The sequence below is a fragment of the Octopus bimaculoides genome, chromosome 6 (assembly GCF_046866305.1).
Source record: "Octopus bimaculoides isolate indiv1 chromosome 6, ASM4686630v1, whole genome shotgun sequence".
Lineage (NCBI taxonomy): Eukaryota > Metazoa > Mollusca > Cephalopoda > Octopoda > Octopodidae > Octopus > Octopus bimaculoides.
The window spans coordinates 116039676-116057175 of NC_142933.1; the positions used below are offsets into that span (position 1 = coordinate 116039676).

Below are 17500 nucleotides of genomic sequence, written 5' to 3' on the forward strand. Positions count from 1 at the left end.
TAAAAGAAACAATAATAGCTCTGGGGTCACTGCCTACACTTAACAGTAGCAATAACTCTAGTGTCACAGCCCACGCCCTAGGTTCAGCCACAGTTTTAATGTCACTACCCACATCTGTCACTTAAAGTAATGAAAGTGGTAGTAATAGGAACACCAGTAGTTTTCAGTGAATCACAAGCTCTACCACAGAAATATATATGATGTTAGTTAATGGGATTTATAGTTTTTGTATCAAGACTCCTAGATAGAAAAACACAAAACATAATGCCACAAGGTTCAGAGAAGTAAAGCTAATTATTAAAGTATGGATGGATGAAATAAATCAATAAGCTTCCCAAAGAGCAGTTGTTAAAGTAGAATGGGGGGGGGGGGGGAGTAAAGGTTTTAGATAGTATGACAGTTCATCTTACATTAGAAAATGGTGAAAGTCAACAGATACCCTGTAGCAATCTTAGAAAAGAAAAGAAAAACACATTTACCTTCTAAGTTACAATACCATGAATATTTATGATGGTGGCGGTGGGTGGGGTGGGGTGGGGTGGGGTGGGGTGGGGTGTTGTAAGTAGTTTATAGTTTATAGCATAGCTATAAAAGTTTTATTGAAATAATTTAGCTAAACAAAATTGCATTTTCCTAAACACGCAAATCCCAAGGATTTTTCGTCTTGCTTTCTTTTTGTTTCATTTTTTGTTAAATTTGTGGTAGATATTAATTTAAATCTAAAGAAAAAAAAAATGTAATTTTAATAGTGTTTCAAGACCTACTTCTACAAGTAACAAGAAAGTTTGAAAAAATAAACAGCTGAAACTAAACATTGTAATTTAAGTATGTTGCTTTACATCATATTGATTGCAATTAGTCGTACAAGGGATAAAACTGACTGCATTATAATTCCTCTACAAAAACATATTTGAGTAGTTAATTGAAGTGATGTATTGAATTTTTTGTTTGTTTGTATGTAGGTACATATATTATAAGTCATAGTTGGCCTGAAGATCCTGCACCCACAGATCAAATTCAGAGCAGCAAGAGACTGACTCCACCAAAACAAAATATTGGGTTGTCCGGAAAGTGCATGCCGATTTGTAGTAGCTTACCTTTCGACTTATTTGCCATGAAACCACCTCAATTCTGGGAAGAGGGTATTTTCAAGTTAAAGGAAAGATGGAGACGCATTGTGCAACAAATTGGTTCATATTTGGTTGATTAAAAATGTAATGGCAAGTATTTATTGACCATTTTTTCTTTCCTTTAAAAATCGGCACGAACTTTCTGAACAACCTAATATTACTGTCTACTATGGTATTGAGTAATCTTTTTTGCAACAGTTAACAATGAATAAATATTATATATATGTATGTATATATGTATATATATATATATATATATATATATATATATATATATATATATACACATACATACATCATCATTGTTTTGTTGTCCAGTTTTTCATGCATTCATGGATAAGACAAAATTGTGTTGAGCCACAGTTTTCTACAGTCAGATGTAATTTTTTTGTGCCCACCCCCCACCCCACCAAGCCTCACCGATTTCCACGTGCGTTGATGTATTCCCTAATGGCCAGAAAATCTTCCATAGAAAATTGCAAACAAATGACAGTCTTTCTTTTTCTTTTCTTCTTTTTTGTTATTGTTTTTGTATGACAAGGGGACTCTTTTCACAATAAGTATGCTCACAGCAAGACTACGCGAAATATGCACATTCACACACAACAGGATTCTTCTGCCTTCAAAATTTCTTTCACAAGGCATTGCAGCTGTAGTAAACATGCAACAGGAGCAAGCCCTAAACCATATGGTGCTGTCTGCACCTATTACATATGTGTGTGTGTGTGTGTGTGTGTGTGTGTGTGTGTGTGTGTGTATGTGTGTGTGTGTGTATGTGTGTGTGTGTGTGTGTGTGTGTGTGTGTGTGTGTGCCATTTTCATATTTATTTCTCAATGAGACAGCTGTTAGATTTTTCAAAGAATTTAGAAGCATTAGTGCTAAGACTACATGATAACAATTCTCTAATACCTGTATTAAGGGCAGAAAATGTAAAAGGCTTGAATGTTGGAAAGTTATAATCGAAAGGGCTGAATACAATATGATGGACGGCCAAGGGCTGAAAGCATTTGCCAGGAAGTTGTACCTCATTCTGTCCAGGAGCAGAGTAGTACAATATTGGCATTTTTAGGCTTAGAAAGTAATAATTCATTATTATCAATGGAAGCAGTATTAGTTCAAAATAGCATTCAGGGTATCTTACTCAATGTGGATATACAGTAGAAAGCCACACAACAGTAGTATTTGTCTTGAGAAAACATCTTGTATAGATGTATAGTGCTAAAAAGCACAAAAGTATATCAGCAGCAAAGGAAAATTGTCCAGCAGCATTTCAGAATAATGATTTTATATGCATCTTTTCCCATAACTAATACTGAATAAGAATTAGAATTAGTTTTAAAAAAATAATGAAAAGAAAGAATCAAAATATTAATTGTTTTTTATCTTTTATTTATAATATATATGTCAAGCTAAGTAAAATTGCTGACTTCCACACATATAGGCTTGCCCTTCCAGGTTCCAGTAACACTTAAAAAGCACCCATGCCAGCACTGCTTAACAAACCCATGCCAGTGCTGCATAAATGCACCCATGCTGGTGCTGCATAAACGCATCCATGCTGGTGGCACAATCTGTTAAGTGGTTGGCATTAGGAAGGTCATCCAGCCACAACAGACAGTTGAAGTCTGGATGGCTTCCTTCTAGCCAGCTCCATCTCAAATCGTCCAACCCATGCCAGCATGGAAAGTGGATGTTAAACGATAATGATGATGTCCTTGTCTATCATTAATTTCTAGCTTAGGCGAAAGACCATATTTGCATGAAAGGGAGACGGTATAGTTAATGAAATAAATCCCAATACTAGACTGGTACTTATTTGATTGCTAATGAAAGAATGAAAGGAAGACTTTGATAGGATATCAACTCAGAATGTAAAGGCCTGTTTTAAATACCACCAGGTATTTTGTCTGAGACAGATGATTTTGTCAATCCATTCTTTCTTTTTTTCTATTTTTCTTTTCTTGGTTTCAGTTACTAGACTTCAGCTATAATAGGATACTTTCAAAGATTTTAGTCAAACATTAACCCCAATACTTATTCAATCTGGTACTAATTTTAGCGATCTTTGTTTATTGAACTGCTGCAAGCCTACATATCAATCTTAAGCTAAGAAATATAATTTTCTATACAAAGTGCTATAAAGAATTCTGTACAAACCTCTTCGAAATCCAACACAGAGTGATATCTTGAAACGTCAGTGTGAAGTCTGACTAATATTGGATGGAACAACTTTATGGAAAAGAAACCTCCATCTATATTACATACTCTAGATAAATATGACAGTTCCATCAATAGAGTTAATATTATATCCTTATTACATTCTTATGATCCATTCATTGCTCACGCTGGTAACTGAATTATTTGAGAGAACAAACCAAACCTTAACAACAAATCTTAAGAGGATGACACCAATGCACCACACTGAACACTTACAGTTATCTATCCATCCACAGAACATTTACATGTATTTATACACTTACATATAGTTTGCATTTTAACTAAAAAAAGTTAACTACAACACCAGCACAACAATAATAGCTGACATTACCGTTGGCAGATATAAAGACACAGTCAAATAATTTAGAAAGACTTAAAGAATGACATTTCCAACAGTTAAACCTGCCACACCCATGAGAAAAATATCAACGATAATAACTATGGTAATGGTTTCAATTTTTGGCACAAGGCCAGCAGTGGGAGGGAATAATTGATTACATCAACACCCTGTACTTGATCAATACTTTATTTATTGACCCCCCCCCCCCACTCCCGCCACCACAAAGGGATGAAAGGTAAAGTTGACCTCAGCAGAATTTGAACACAAAATGTGAAGAGCTAGAAAAAAATCCATTATGCATTTTATCCAACAGTTTGCTGCCTACTACTGTAATAATGAATATAATAATAAAAAGTAAAGAAAATAAAATGGAAAGTGGTGGGAGGAGAGTTAGAGAAGAGAAACAAAGAGGAATAGAATCTGAAAGCAACAATAAGATCCACAACCCCAAAAATTCAGGGAAAAAGAAAGGTCACAGATACATAAAAGGACAACTGACCAAAACAGGAGACAATTATTTTATATGTCAAATTGACATGTAAAAAACATTAACTACTGTCAGGTTGAAAGAGGAATATCATTAAGGAAAGGAACAAAAAAAAAAAAAAGAATGAAAACACCAGAGGCTTATAAAATCAGGTCAATAACTGACTTTCAACAGATGCAGTGGAAGTGTGTCAGTAACTGGGTCACAGAAATACAACAATCAGTTTTGATACTTAATATTACATGTTTGCATGTTTTCAATTGTAGAATGAAGTATTTGACTGGGAGGGAGCAACTAATTAAACTTGAAGCCTCTTTCAACCAAATATGGAAAACAAATTTGACTCTACTAAAAGTACTGAGTCCTTTCAGCAGTAAGTGTTTGTTGTTATAAACAACAAATATCTATAGATAAAACAATTAACTATACCTTAACAAGTCTAACATCAACACTTACACACACACACACACATTATTTTTATACAAGAATGTGGTTGATAGAGACTTTAAAGTTTCAGCCAGGTGATCCATTGTTGGACTGATGGCTTAGCTGGCCAAAACTTTGAAGTCACTATCACCAACATTCAAGTATAAGAATAATAAATTTTTATTCAACAAAAGTATAGAGTAACCCATCAGATTAATGTAAAACTGTTTTTATTATAACTGAATATAAAAACGAATATTAATATATATATATATATATATATAAAGGTTGTGGTTACTCAAAGTTGGCATGTTGTGGGATTGAGCCAGAAAGCTATCTTCTTAAGCACACAGCTATGGTCTACACCTTGTTAAACTCTATAATCTAGTTAATGTTGGTTTACTCCTACAAAGCAATACACAATAGGTTTCTTTTTTAAAAGAATAACGAGTTGAACTGAACAGTTACATTATTGTAAATGTCAATCTGAGAAGTGATGACGGCTGACTTTGAATAATGTAAATTTTAATAATTCTTTGGACAACATGAATGATTGATTAAATGATTGCTATCTTGGTTAAAGGTCATATTTAACAAGGCTAACACCAAGACCTTTGACCTAAAGAAAGGTAGAGAGATTGGTTAATGAGGAAAACATTATTTAATATTCCTAAGTCTAAGGTATTTAACCATTTAGTGGTGCTTTTGATCACCAACAAAACCTGTTACATAACAAAGGCCTTAGAAATTCAAGGTTTTATATTTTAAAATTATTGATGCAAAATTTATGTATCAAGACTGCATAGAAAAATATAACTTATTTTAATTAAGTTTCCATGTCCGGCAGTTACATAGATCTTATATTAAACAAACTCTAAGACTGTAATAATTGTCAAAAAATCAAAGCAAATATTAATGAACAATTTCAGATTTAGTCAAATATTTGCAAAGATAACAATTTCCAAATAATAACAACAGGCTGTTACAGAAAATGATAATTGCAAGATTTTATAGGAATTCTCCTTAGAAATTGATCAGAAATGATCATGGAAGGCAAAAAAAAAAAATAAAAAAAAGAGCAGCATAAGCTCAATGACTTTGCAATCTCACGTGTGAAGAGGGATGATGTCAAAGACACTGAGAAAATTGAGAAACATCAGGATCTAAACAAGATTTTTTGAACGGCAATTGATACATTTGTCACAATGCTTAATCTGTTTAAGGGGCTGAAGGATATTGGAATTGGGACAGGTATTGTAAACTTATAGAAAAGTGCCACTCTGTACTCTGCAAAAATCCTAAAAATGATTAGTTAGATTTGAGGAGACTTGTTGTCACCAAATCTCAAGATAACATTTATGCTAATTAAATTAGCATGTAAAAGCATTTGCATAATGATAATAATAATAATAATAATAATAATAATAATAATAATAATAATAATAATTAACTGACTGGAAGTGTTATGTACATTGTTTTGTCTTGATTTAAAAGATGGGCTACAGTAAATATTCTGCTCAACACTACAGATTTGCTTGTCAGTTGTTTGACCGTAACCAGTTGAGCATGTCCCTTGGTGGCTGACGATATGTGCATCTCTGATCATGAGCAGAAGTAGTGGGTGAGCATCATAGTCATGTGTTGAGAGGAATATTTGGGGGTTTGGATAATTCACCTTAGGAAACATAGGTATTTCGTTCAACTTCCTCAAACAACCCTTATTCAGAGACTTTTTGAGTAGGATGGGCCACTCGACCTGAAGAAAATTCTAACTGGGTCCCATCTGCAAAGTCATGTGCTGTTTATCTTGATATATGAGATCACCATGTCATGCACATATGGTTATGATGCATGTGCCTGCTGTACCCTTATCAGATGGGTAGTCATGATGGGTATACTGGGCTTCATATATGCACTGTTCTCTCACTCAATAATAATAACAACAACAATCACCAGCATAAAAAGAAACATTAATGTAAACATAACCTCAACTGGTTTGTATTTTAACGACAAACAAAAAAAGAAACCCTTCTACAAATAATTGATAGAGGTCATTAGCATCTTGTACTGATAAATCTTCAGCAGCAGAAATAGATGTATATTGATGCTTACAATGATGACTAAAGTATGGAATCAATAGCATTTTATTGTAACCATTAGAGTAACAAATATCACACAGGTTGGTAATGACATTTTCACATGATTAACCTCTAGAACCAGTGTGGATATATTTTACTAATTAGTCTAAAATATTGGAAACCTTCTGTGATAGTTGTTCATCTTGGATCTTTGAAAATTAACAGGGGGAAATGAAATTTTAATTTCTCAAAAAAAAAAAAAAAAAAAAAAAAAAAAACTTCACTTGTTCTTTTTTGATTTGTAAAACACACTAATCATGAAAATATATTCAAATAAACAGAAAATTATCTCTATCTTTCTGATACTTTTCTCAATTTTACTTCATTAAATTTTCTTTAGAAAAATTTAATGATATATAATTACCTATCCTTAAAAATGCTTGTTGACAGATAGCAATCAGAAGGATTCTTCCCTTTATGAATGTATGTATGTATGTAGCTAAGAAAGTATGTCTCTGCATGCTAAAACCCCTAATTAATTTGCAAAACATTAGGAAGAAATTTCATCACAAATAAATTAGGAGTCAATGTATAATGACATGATGAGATATCAAGAAATGTTTTTAGCATTATTTTAATTTTTTTTTCTATTCTGACAGATTGGTTCCTAAATTGAACAGTGTGTGTTTTCTTGACTGCAAAATTGTTGATAAAGAATTCAATTGAAATAAGTATTGCAAGATATATTAAAAGGATGGTAGTATACATAGGGACAGACATTAGTTCAGTATCTCTTTAAGGACAGCTTTATGTATGTAGTTTACAGAGAAGGCTGTGTACACTCAACAATAACTCATTAAGAGAAAAAGAAAAGTATTCTTGGTGGGAATTGTATATTACAAACAATATGTTTCAATTGCCATTAGCAGTGCAGCTACTGCCATGAAAATGAAAACAATAATAATAATAATAATAATAATGATAATAATACTAAAAGAGGACGGGCAATGTAAACAAAAAGAATGTAAGCAAGTTCAGATATGAAAGAAACTAAAATTACTTCATACAAATTCTCACTCCTCCTTTGCTGGTGAATGCCAAATCTTTGATTAACTGTATGGGTAATATCATACGGACAAACAAATAGAGATAATCTCTAATGAACCACAGGCTCCCTAATGCAACCAACCAATTTAGCCAGGTATTCATTCTGCTATATTGATAGAACAGCCATCTCAGGTAAAATCTGGAAAGGAGAACTGTGTGTAAATGTAAATGAATGTGAATATTAGGAGAATGAATTCCCGGAATTGGAATTGTTCATGATTATAGTGTAGGTAGTTCTATTCTGCTTAAAGAAATTACTGCATAGATTTGTAGTTAAGAAGTCCATTTGAAAACCACATGGTTTCTGGCTCAGCCACAATGTGCAGTGTCTTAGACAAGTGTCTTCTACTGTAGCCCCAGGCTGATCAAGTCTTGTGAGCAAATTTGCTAGACAGAAACTAAAAGAAAGTTGTTCATATGCACCCACACACCCACACTCATCATATACATCTGTGTGAGTGTGTATATGTGTACATATATGTGTGTGTGAGTGTGTATATATGTATGGGTGAGTGTGTGTGTGTGTGTGTGTGTATATATATGTACATATATGGGTGAGTGTATGTATGTGTGTGTGTGTGTGTGTGTGTGTGTGTGTGTGTGTGTGTGTGTGTGTGTGTGTGTGTGTGTGTGTGTGTGTGTGTGTGTGTGTGTGTGTGTGTGTGTGTGTTTACAGCCTACACTTATAACCATTAATGTTAATTGTGATAGGGCTGTAACCAGTGACATGTTTGTTGACATTTACTGCCAACAATCATCTGTTAGCTTTGTGCTTTTGAATTCTTATGGAATAAATAAAAAAAATTTCTGGCTTGAAATGTAAGGGTTGCCAACAGGAAAAGCATCTGGCTGTAAAAAAACTGGCTCAAATACCTCTCCCTACCTAAGCTATGCAAGTATGAAAAACAGATGGCAAAATGAATGTACAAACATCTTAAGTTAAAAAAAAATATCCCTGCCTTACAAACAGTGTTATTTGTTTGCAATCTTTTGTGAAAACATATCAAGCCACTAAATTATTTGTTTGAAAGGTGGGGAAATATTGACTTTCCTAGAAATTGGTGTCAGTAAGAGGAAGAACATCTGATCATAGAAAAACTGCCTCAATAAATTTGTCTGAACCATGTAAAGTGGACATCAAAATGATGAGTTATGATGATGATGATGGCAACTAATGATAATTACTGTTCATATATAGAGCCAGAGAATTTTGTTGCATGGTCAATACAAATCTATTGCAAATACTAGGTAATATATTCACAGATATACAACAGGTAGAGTGATCACATTTGGTACATCTTTGATCATAAATCTTGTCAAAGGTGACCTGGGGTTAAACAACTTTAAGACAACCTTTGAATGCATTTAAGAGACATTTTAAAAAATCTTTTAGTTCAGAAGGTATGTGGTGCCTATAACCCTTTACAAAGACTCAAAGACTGGTTCAAAGGAGATATCCTCAAACCAGGGTCATGACCTGAATGCTTGCAATAGAGTGGACTCTATTAAAAGTACAAAGGGTACCAGGTGGTGATGTTAAACTGAATGACATATTAAGTCTACTAGCAAAGCAAATCAAGGAAGCGTTTAAACTTAGAACTCAAAGAGAGAGAACAAATGATGCAGAGTATCAGATCTGGTATTCTTCTAGTCCTGCCAATCCACATCCTGGATTGCTTTTTTAATTTTTTTTTATTGACTCTGAGAGGATGAGAAACAAGGTTGACCTCGGTGCAATTTGACCTTGGGGCACATAGAGTGAGAACAAATATCTTGAGGTATTCCAGCTGAGATTCTGACAATTCTGCCAATTTGCCATTTGTGTTCCAGATATGAAGATAGGATCCTGCTCCTAGAATAACAGTTTGAGGACATACTACGTCCAGCAGCACTTTTACTGAAGTGAAAAAAGGCCAGCCACTAGCAAGATCAGAAGTCCGAATTTGTGACTAAAAGCTCAAAAGATTGATGCAATTAAGGAAGGGTTGCCATCAGAGTGATCAGGGGGAGTCACCTAATATGCAAGTGGTGCTATACTCCTTTAGCTAGTATATAACTGTTGCCCCAGAAAACACAAAATGTCAAGAGGTACACTTGTAGCACCTAATTTCTTTCTGGGTTCCCTATAGGGGTCAATATGGAAATTAGCAGTGACTCATGAAACTTGGTATCTTCACTCCTTTCCCCTGGCAAAACAATCCAAATTAATTTTATGAACATTAATTCTGGCTTTGATTATGGTTCCTGTAACTTGAGCTGTGATCCACTTTTTATGGCATTTACATACCCTGGTTGATGACTCTGTAGAATGTGGAATTATACAAGCTTAATTGTTAACAGTACAAAAAAAAAAGAAAATAGATGTGATGCCCAAAGAATGAAAAGAAATCATTTTTTCTCCCCTTTCATGAGTTATTATGCAATGTTAAGTTTTTGATGATTTATTGAACATAATTTACTTAACACGTAGATGCAGCAAGGCTGAATGATTCAGAAGTTTGTTTCTCTGTCACAAAGCCCAAAGTTCAATCCCACTGTGTAGCATCTTGGAAGAGTCTTTTACTATAATCTTAGGTCAACCTATGCCTTGTGAGTGAAATTGGGTATGTGGTACCTGTACAGACACCCATCAAATAGATTGTTTACGTAATTCAAAGGTCCAGCCTTGACCCCCATGTCATGGTGATTTTATTACAGGTACACATGTCTGTCAAATACACACTATTTACTAATCTAATACATTTGGTAGTACAATTGATCAAACAGCTTCTTCTAGCACATTAGCAGTCCACTTAGTGGTCTCTTATATATATATATATATATATATATATATATATATATATATATATATGTGTGTGTATGTATGTATGTATGTATGTAATATATATGAGGTGCTATCAAAAAGTTCCAGAACTAGTTATGTTTAATAAAAAATAACTTATTTACCTAAGGTCTAACATCATCTCCTTTGAAATAGTCACCTTGTGCAGCAATACATTGGTTTTAGTGTTCTGTCACTTTTGGAATTTGGTCTGGAAGTTGTTTACCATAAATGAATTGAGGACCTTTGCAATTCACTCTGGATATTAACAATGGTGTTAAAACAACAACCTTTGAGCTGCATTTTCATCTTGGAGAAGAGATGGAAGTCTGCAGGTGCTAAATCTGGGGAATAGGGTGGGTCTAGAAGTGATACCATGCTGTTTTTGGCGAGAAACTCATGAATGAGGAGAGCTCGGTGACAGGGTGCATTGTTGATGTGAAGAATCCAATTCTTCTTATTTATTTCTTTATTGCCCACAAGGGGCTAAACATAGAGGGGACAAACAAGGACAGACAAAGGGATTAACTCAATTACATCGACCCAGTGCATAACTGGTACTTAATTTATCGACCCCGAAAGGATGAAAGGCAAAGTCGACCTCGGCGGAATTTGAACTCGCCCAGCGTGCTAACGTTTCTGCCAGCTCGCCGCCAGAATCCAGTTCTTCTTGCTTCACAGATCCGGTCACTTTCACCAAATGTCCTTCCTCAAACACTTCAAAACGTTGCAGTAGAACTCTTGATTGCCCTGGGGGACAAATTCTTGATGCACAATACTATGGATGTTGGAAAAAAATGACGAGCATGCTCTTGTTTAAACTGCGGCTGGCTCTGTTGTGCCTTTTGAAGTGCCCATGCCATTCGAAACACTGCGTACAACTCCTTGCCGAGTCAGTGTAAGCTTGCTGAAGCAAGCTCAATGTTTCCATAGTAGACTTTGCAAATTTAATTCAAAATTACAACGTTGGCTCCTTGTCCATGACAAAAATCACAGATTACAGCATACCCGTGATCACAAAAACACAAATTTCACAACTTATGCAGTAAACACAGCAATGCCACTCAGCATACTGCCCCATGAAGGTCACTGCTAGCCCTCACTGTGCATGCAACTCTGTGCTGCCATCTGTTGGCATGCTACAGAGCTAGTCCATGAATATTTTGATACCACCTCGTATATATATTATATATTATGGCAATAGTATTATCTATTATAATATGATAAGTGTTTTTAATATCTTAAGTCTACAGAAGCCAAGGCAAGTAATTTGACATAATCTTCTTGAGACTAACAAGTAACCAATGCAGAATTCTGTATCACAATCTTAAACAGCTGCAATTTAAAGTGTAGAGTCAAATGAAAAGACATGGTAATGGAGTCATAAAATTTATCCCTGCCAACTGAATAACATTTTCTTAGAAATTCATAATCTTTTAAAATGATGATTTCAGATTTAAGCACAAGGCTAGCAAATTTCAGGAGAGGGTTCTAGTTGATACCATTTACTCCATTATTTGACTTGTACTTGATTTTATCAACTATGGAAGGATGAAAGCAAAGATCATCTCAACATGATTTGAACTTGGGATGTAAAGAAGGAAATCGAATAATGGAAGACATTTTTTCTGGAACCCTAACAACTCTACCAATCATTATCCTAATTACTGTTTCAATGCATCGACAAGACAATTGGCTGTTGTTACACACTGCTGATCACAAAGCACTTCCTCACACTGTTGTAGCTTCCAAATGATGCCACCCCGCTGGGTAGGTGGGTAGGCCAACTATCCGAATACTGATTAAAATAACAAAATCTGAAATGGAACATCACCTACAATATGCTTATAAGAAATAACCAACCAATCATTGTAAATATTAAGAAAACCCAAAGAAAATAGTTGTAAACTACTGTAGTCCTTTCTCTCTCAGGTACCAGTCTAATTGCATCAAGATCATGTCAAAATGATCACTATTTTTTCTATAGTCCCCATGTTAATTTTCAAATATTCTATGAAAGAGTGCTCAGACTAACTCTCAGTTAGTACTCCCATTCTGTTTCATACACCCAAGAAATCACATACATAACAGATTTGATATATTCCAATTAAACTGTAAATTTATAAGTCAGGTTATTAAATTATTTTATTTTAATAAACAACAACAAAAATATGGTATATACAACAATTGAAATTCAAAATAAACATCAGAGATAAAACTAACAAAGCGAGCCAAACTTATCTGAAGTATATCATTTATAAACAACTAAATGAATATTCATTTCAAAAAATGGATAAAGAAATATAATCACGTCTCAATTAATTAGAAAACCTCTAAGATAACATTTTATTTTAAACTACAAAGGATTATTTCTTTCAAAACAAGAAACATTGAAATTGTTTCATTTCTTTATGAATATAAAATAATACTTCATAATAAGGAAATTTGCTAATAACAATTTTAATCAAGTGAAAACGGTAGATTTTCTTTTAATAGCTTAAAGAAGGAAGGGCAGGTGTCTATGACCTTTTCAGGATCTTTAAGGTGGGCAGGAGGAGGAGAGGAGATTATCCTCAGAATGGAGACACACTCTGAATTCCAGCAACAGACAATGGAATGTACTCTGCCAAAAGCTGCCAAGGACAAGATAATGGTTTTGAACAGGGTGATGGATAAAGACCACCTATCAAGTAGAGAAACTGTTCCACATTATCTCTGTTTACGAAATTTCATTCAGATTTTGGCATAAGGCCATCAGATTCAGAGGAAGGGAGTAGGGTGATTACATCGGCCCTAGTGTTCAACTTGTACCATTTCATCAGCCTCAAATGACTGAAAGGCAAGGTTGACATCAGCAGGATTTGAACTCAGAATGTAAAAATGGATGAAATGTTGCTAAGTATTTTATCTGGCGCAGGAACAATTCTGCCAGCTCACTGCTTTAATTCTACTATTACTATTATGTACAAAAAGAGAAAAAATAAATAGATAGAAACTTCTCAACCACATGGTTCTGGGTTCAGTCCGACTGCGTGGCACCTTGGACAAGTGACTTCTGCCTTGGGCTAACCAAAGCCTTGTAAATGGATTTGGTAGACGGAAACTGAAAGCCCATCACACACACACACACACACACACACACACACACACACACATATATATATATATATATATATATATATATATATATATATATATATATATATATATATATATATATATATATATATATATATATATATATATATATATATATATATATATATATATATATATATATATATATATATATACGTTTCTGTCTGTGTTTGTCCCCCTATCATTGCTTGACAACCAACGTAGGTGTATTTACATCCCTGTAACTTAGTGGTTCAGCAAAAGAGATTGATAGGGTAAGTACTAGGCTTACAAAGAATAAGTCCTGGGGTCGATTTGTTCGACTAAAGGTGGTGCTCCAGCATGGCCACAGTCAAATGTCTGAAACAAGTAAAAGAGAGTAGAATAAATAAAGCAACCAGCTGGCAGAATCATTACCATGCTGCAAAAGTTGCTGGGGTTAACTTTCCCTTTCATCCTTCTTGCATTGGTAAAATAAGTACCAGTTGGACAGTGGGGTCAATATAATAGACTTAACCCACCCACTCAAAATTGCTGGCCTTATGCCAAAATTTGATACCAATGTAAAATACACATATTTGCTTACAATTCCAAAATAGGAATTCATGGCTTTTAATGTGTTATAAAGATGAGGAAGATACAAGAAGCTTACTTATTTTACATTTGAAAAACTAAATAAAAGTTTTTTTAAACCAAGATGTACTGCATGAAATATTTTGAACTTGGTCAGACAAGGTCAAGATAACTTCAACATAAATCCAAGGTAACTTTCATAATTATAAAGGAAATTTTGAAACAAAAAATTTTTAAAAAATAAGCAACAAAGTATCTGACTGCGAAGAAGATTAGCTACAGAGCTTCTTTACTGAATTTTCAATCCATCTAAGATGCATTAAATAATTTCTAGTTTTTGAGTAATTTACTCTGGGATGTTCAGACTGATTACATAAATGTTATAGTTTTGCTTCCAGTTTTCCATGCAAGCTTGGGTTAGACAAATACATATTAATGAAGCATTGTTTCACAAGAGGATACCCTTCCTATCATTAGCATGTGCTTTTCAATTAAGGGATTTTTTAATCTATCCATCTTGAAGAACACAGAGCTAGAGGGCAATTTGTTAGTCACAAATGTGGTCAATGTTAGTTCAACATTTTCATGTAAGGCATAGAATATATATATTCTCTCTTATGTGCGCACACACACACACACACACACACACACACACACACACACACACACACAATAGGTTCCAAGTAGTTTCCATCAACCAATTCCACTTACAAAGAAGAGATCAGCTTGTAAAAGGCACTTGCTACGCAGTAAGATGAAACTATATAGAAAATTTTTTCATCAAATAAAGTGACAGAGCCTTTTCTTATTATACTCAAACAAACTGTCCAAGTTGTTTTGTATTTTTGTAACCTAATTAGACTGATTATTTAATTACTTTTAACCCCTTGACCTAGAAAATCAATCACACTAGTGACTATTAAAGATCCTTTCCTTTTCATAACATTTCTTGCCAGTCTATCTGTCTAGGATTTAAAACTGTTTTAGCACTAAAAGTATTGTTTGTCTTGAGCACTTTCAGCAACAAGTAATGTATCTCTCAGAAAAACTATCAACTATGGTATGATCTGATAAAGCATGTCTTTGATAGCTACAAAACACAATAGATTAAAAAATGCCTGGAATCTAAAATTCCAAAAGAGTTGATTGTTTCAAATAAGAATTCTCCGTTTCTTTTGTTTGGTGACAGGCGGGTTGTAAGAATGAAACATTTGGCAGGGTGATGGAGGTAAATACAAGGTACATGTTGGGAAATGTGTTAGCAAAGTGAAGTGCAGAGGAAACATGAAATATGATAATCCTTAGGAAAAAGCAAATCTACTTACTTAGTGAGAATGCAGTATCAGCAAAAATTGATAGAAGTAGTCAGCTTACAAGAATGATGACTAATGTTCATGAACACTTTAACTGTCAAAGAAAGCAAGGGAAAAAAAGGAAACATGTCAATAGTTACAATCCAATTAAGGTACAAGTACAGCATGATAAAATTCATGTTATGTTTTAAACAGCAAAGATTATCTAAAATAAATGGCATGGGAGAGAAGATTATTTACTCAGCTGCTGGACTAAAGTCGAAGAGCAAGTAAAATTGATTAACGCTATAGCAACAACAATAACAGCTCATACAAATTTTCAGATGAGAATTTATGCAATTAATAAAGGCCTCCTAGAACAGTAAAAAGAAACCTGAAATTGGGCCAGTTAAATTATGTAAATAAATAGATAAAGAAAAGGCTAAGGTAATTTGATTCACAAAGTAAGGACAGAGGCTTTGCTTTTATAGTGTCCTATTGCAGGCAATACACCTCACTTCAGAAATAAGAATAGTTATTAAGCTGTGAATTTTGTCTTGGTGTGGTTTATATAATTTACATCACTTGTTAAGGTTATCTCTACAGACTTTCAATAGAAATTATAGCCTGCACTGATTTGTTACGACTTTTCGCATCTAAGATGCCTGGTGTAAACAACAAAGAGATCGAAGATGAAAAATCAGTGCTGGCTATAATTTCTACAGAAAATCTGTAGAGAAACCTTAACAAGTGATGTAATAACAGAACTACTAACACAGTAGAACACAGTATTGACTTATTAAAAAAAAAAACTGTTTAATATACTTTGTTGTATATTATGGTTGCATAATGAAATACATTGTCCCTACGGGTCATTAATATAATTTACAACAACGATGGATAACATAACTTGGCTTCAATTAAGCAACAGGACTTGTAATAAAATAGATATCAATTAAATTCCGCAATTAGGACTTTTCTCAGAAAAAAAAATATATATATATATATATATAGAATATACTCTGTATGTTCTAAAAAAATTGGAGGCAAGTTATTCATGAGATCCCAATAGTTTTCCAGGTAGTTTACCTTACTTTTTGAAGATGAAACATTTAAAAATATTTAGATTTACACATTATTCCATGACATATACATATTCAGGATTGATGACAACAATGATGATGATGATGGTGATGGTGGTAGTAGTGGCAGTAGTACCGGTCCTGATGCCAGCAACAAAGACTGGAATGAAACTAACTGAAACAATTAAAATATATGAATATTTAAAATGTTTTACTTCTAAAGATGAGGTTAAAATTTAAGAAACTTACAATCATAATCAATTAATTATTTTTATGCCAAATAATTTGAATATCTTTGTCTTGTATATATATATATATATATATATGTGTGTGTGTGTGTGTGTGTGTGTGTGTATGTATGTCAGCTACATTCAGGAAATTATCAAGTTAAACTTGATTATCTCAAGAATATTAATCAAAGTGAAATAAAGGTGAAACTAATTGATGTAAGTAACATTACTGCATAAATGGAACAACTGCAACAGTAAAATAATAATAAACTACAATTATAAAATATAGTTCCTAATTTCACACAATAATTGTTATCCTTTAAAAGGAATTATGAATAACCAGTAAAAATAGTTCACTATAGCAATTTGATAAAAGGACACATGTACTTATTTGTATACAGTCACTCACACAGCATTTACTATAATTTATTAAGTCAAAGTTTTATGATATCGTTTAAGTGATGACAATATATTAACGGTTATGAAATGCAAACAGCTTAACCATTAATAATACAATAAAACTAGTACTTTATAGGATCTGAAGAAGCAGAGTATTTTTATAGTTTAGTCAATAAATACTACTTTGCTGGTTTTAAATC

The 17500-nt window shown here is 33.5% G+C and overlaps 1 protein-coding gene across 9 annotated transcripts in view; it reads right to left on the minus strand.

Moving 5' to 3' along the window:
• Nucleotides 1-17500, minus strand: part of LOC106875251 (protein-tyrosine sulfotransferase 1) — a 476119-nt gene that overhangs the window by 306601 nt on the left and 152018 nt on the right. For 6 of the 9 annotated variants that reach the window (XM_052968566.2, XM_089354473.1, XM_089354478.1 and 3 more), the window contains one exon: nt 15623-15704. The gene's annotated coding sequence lies outside the window, so the exon portion shown is untranslated. Of the gene's footprint in view, nt 1-15581; nt 15705-17500 lie in introns of all 9 variants that reach the window. The other 3 variants (XM_089354479.1, XM_089354475.1, XM_089354477.1) reach the window with 1 other exon arrangement.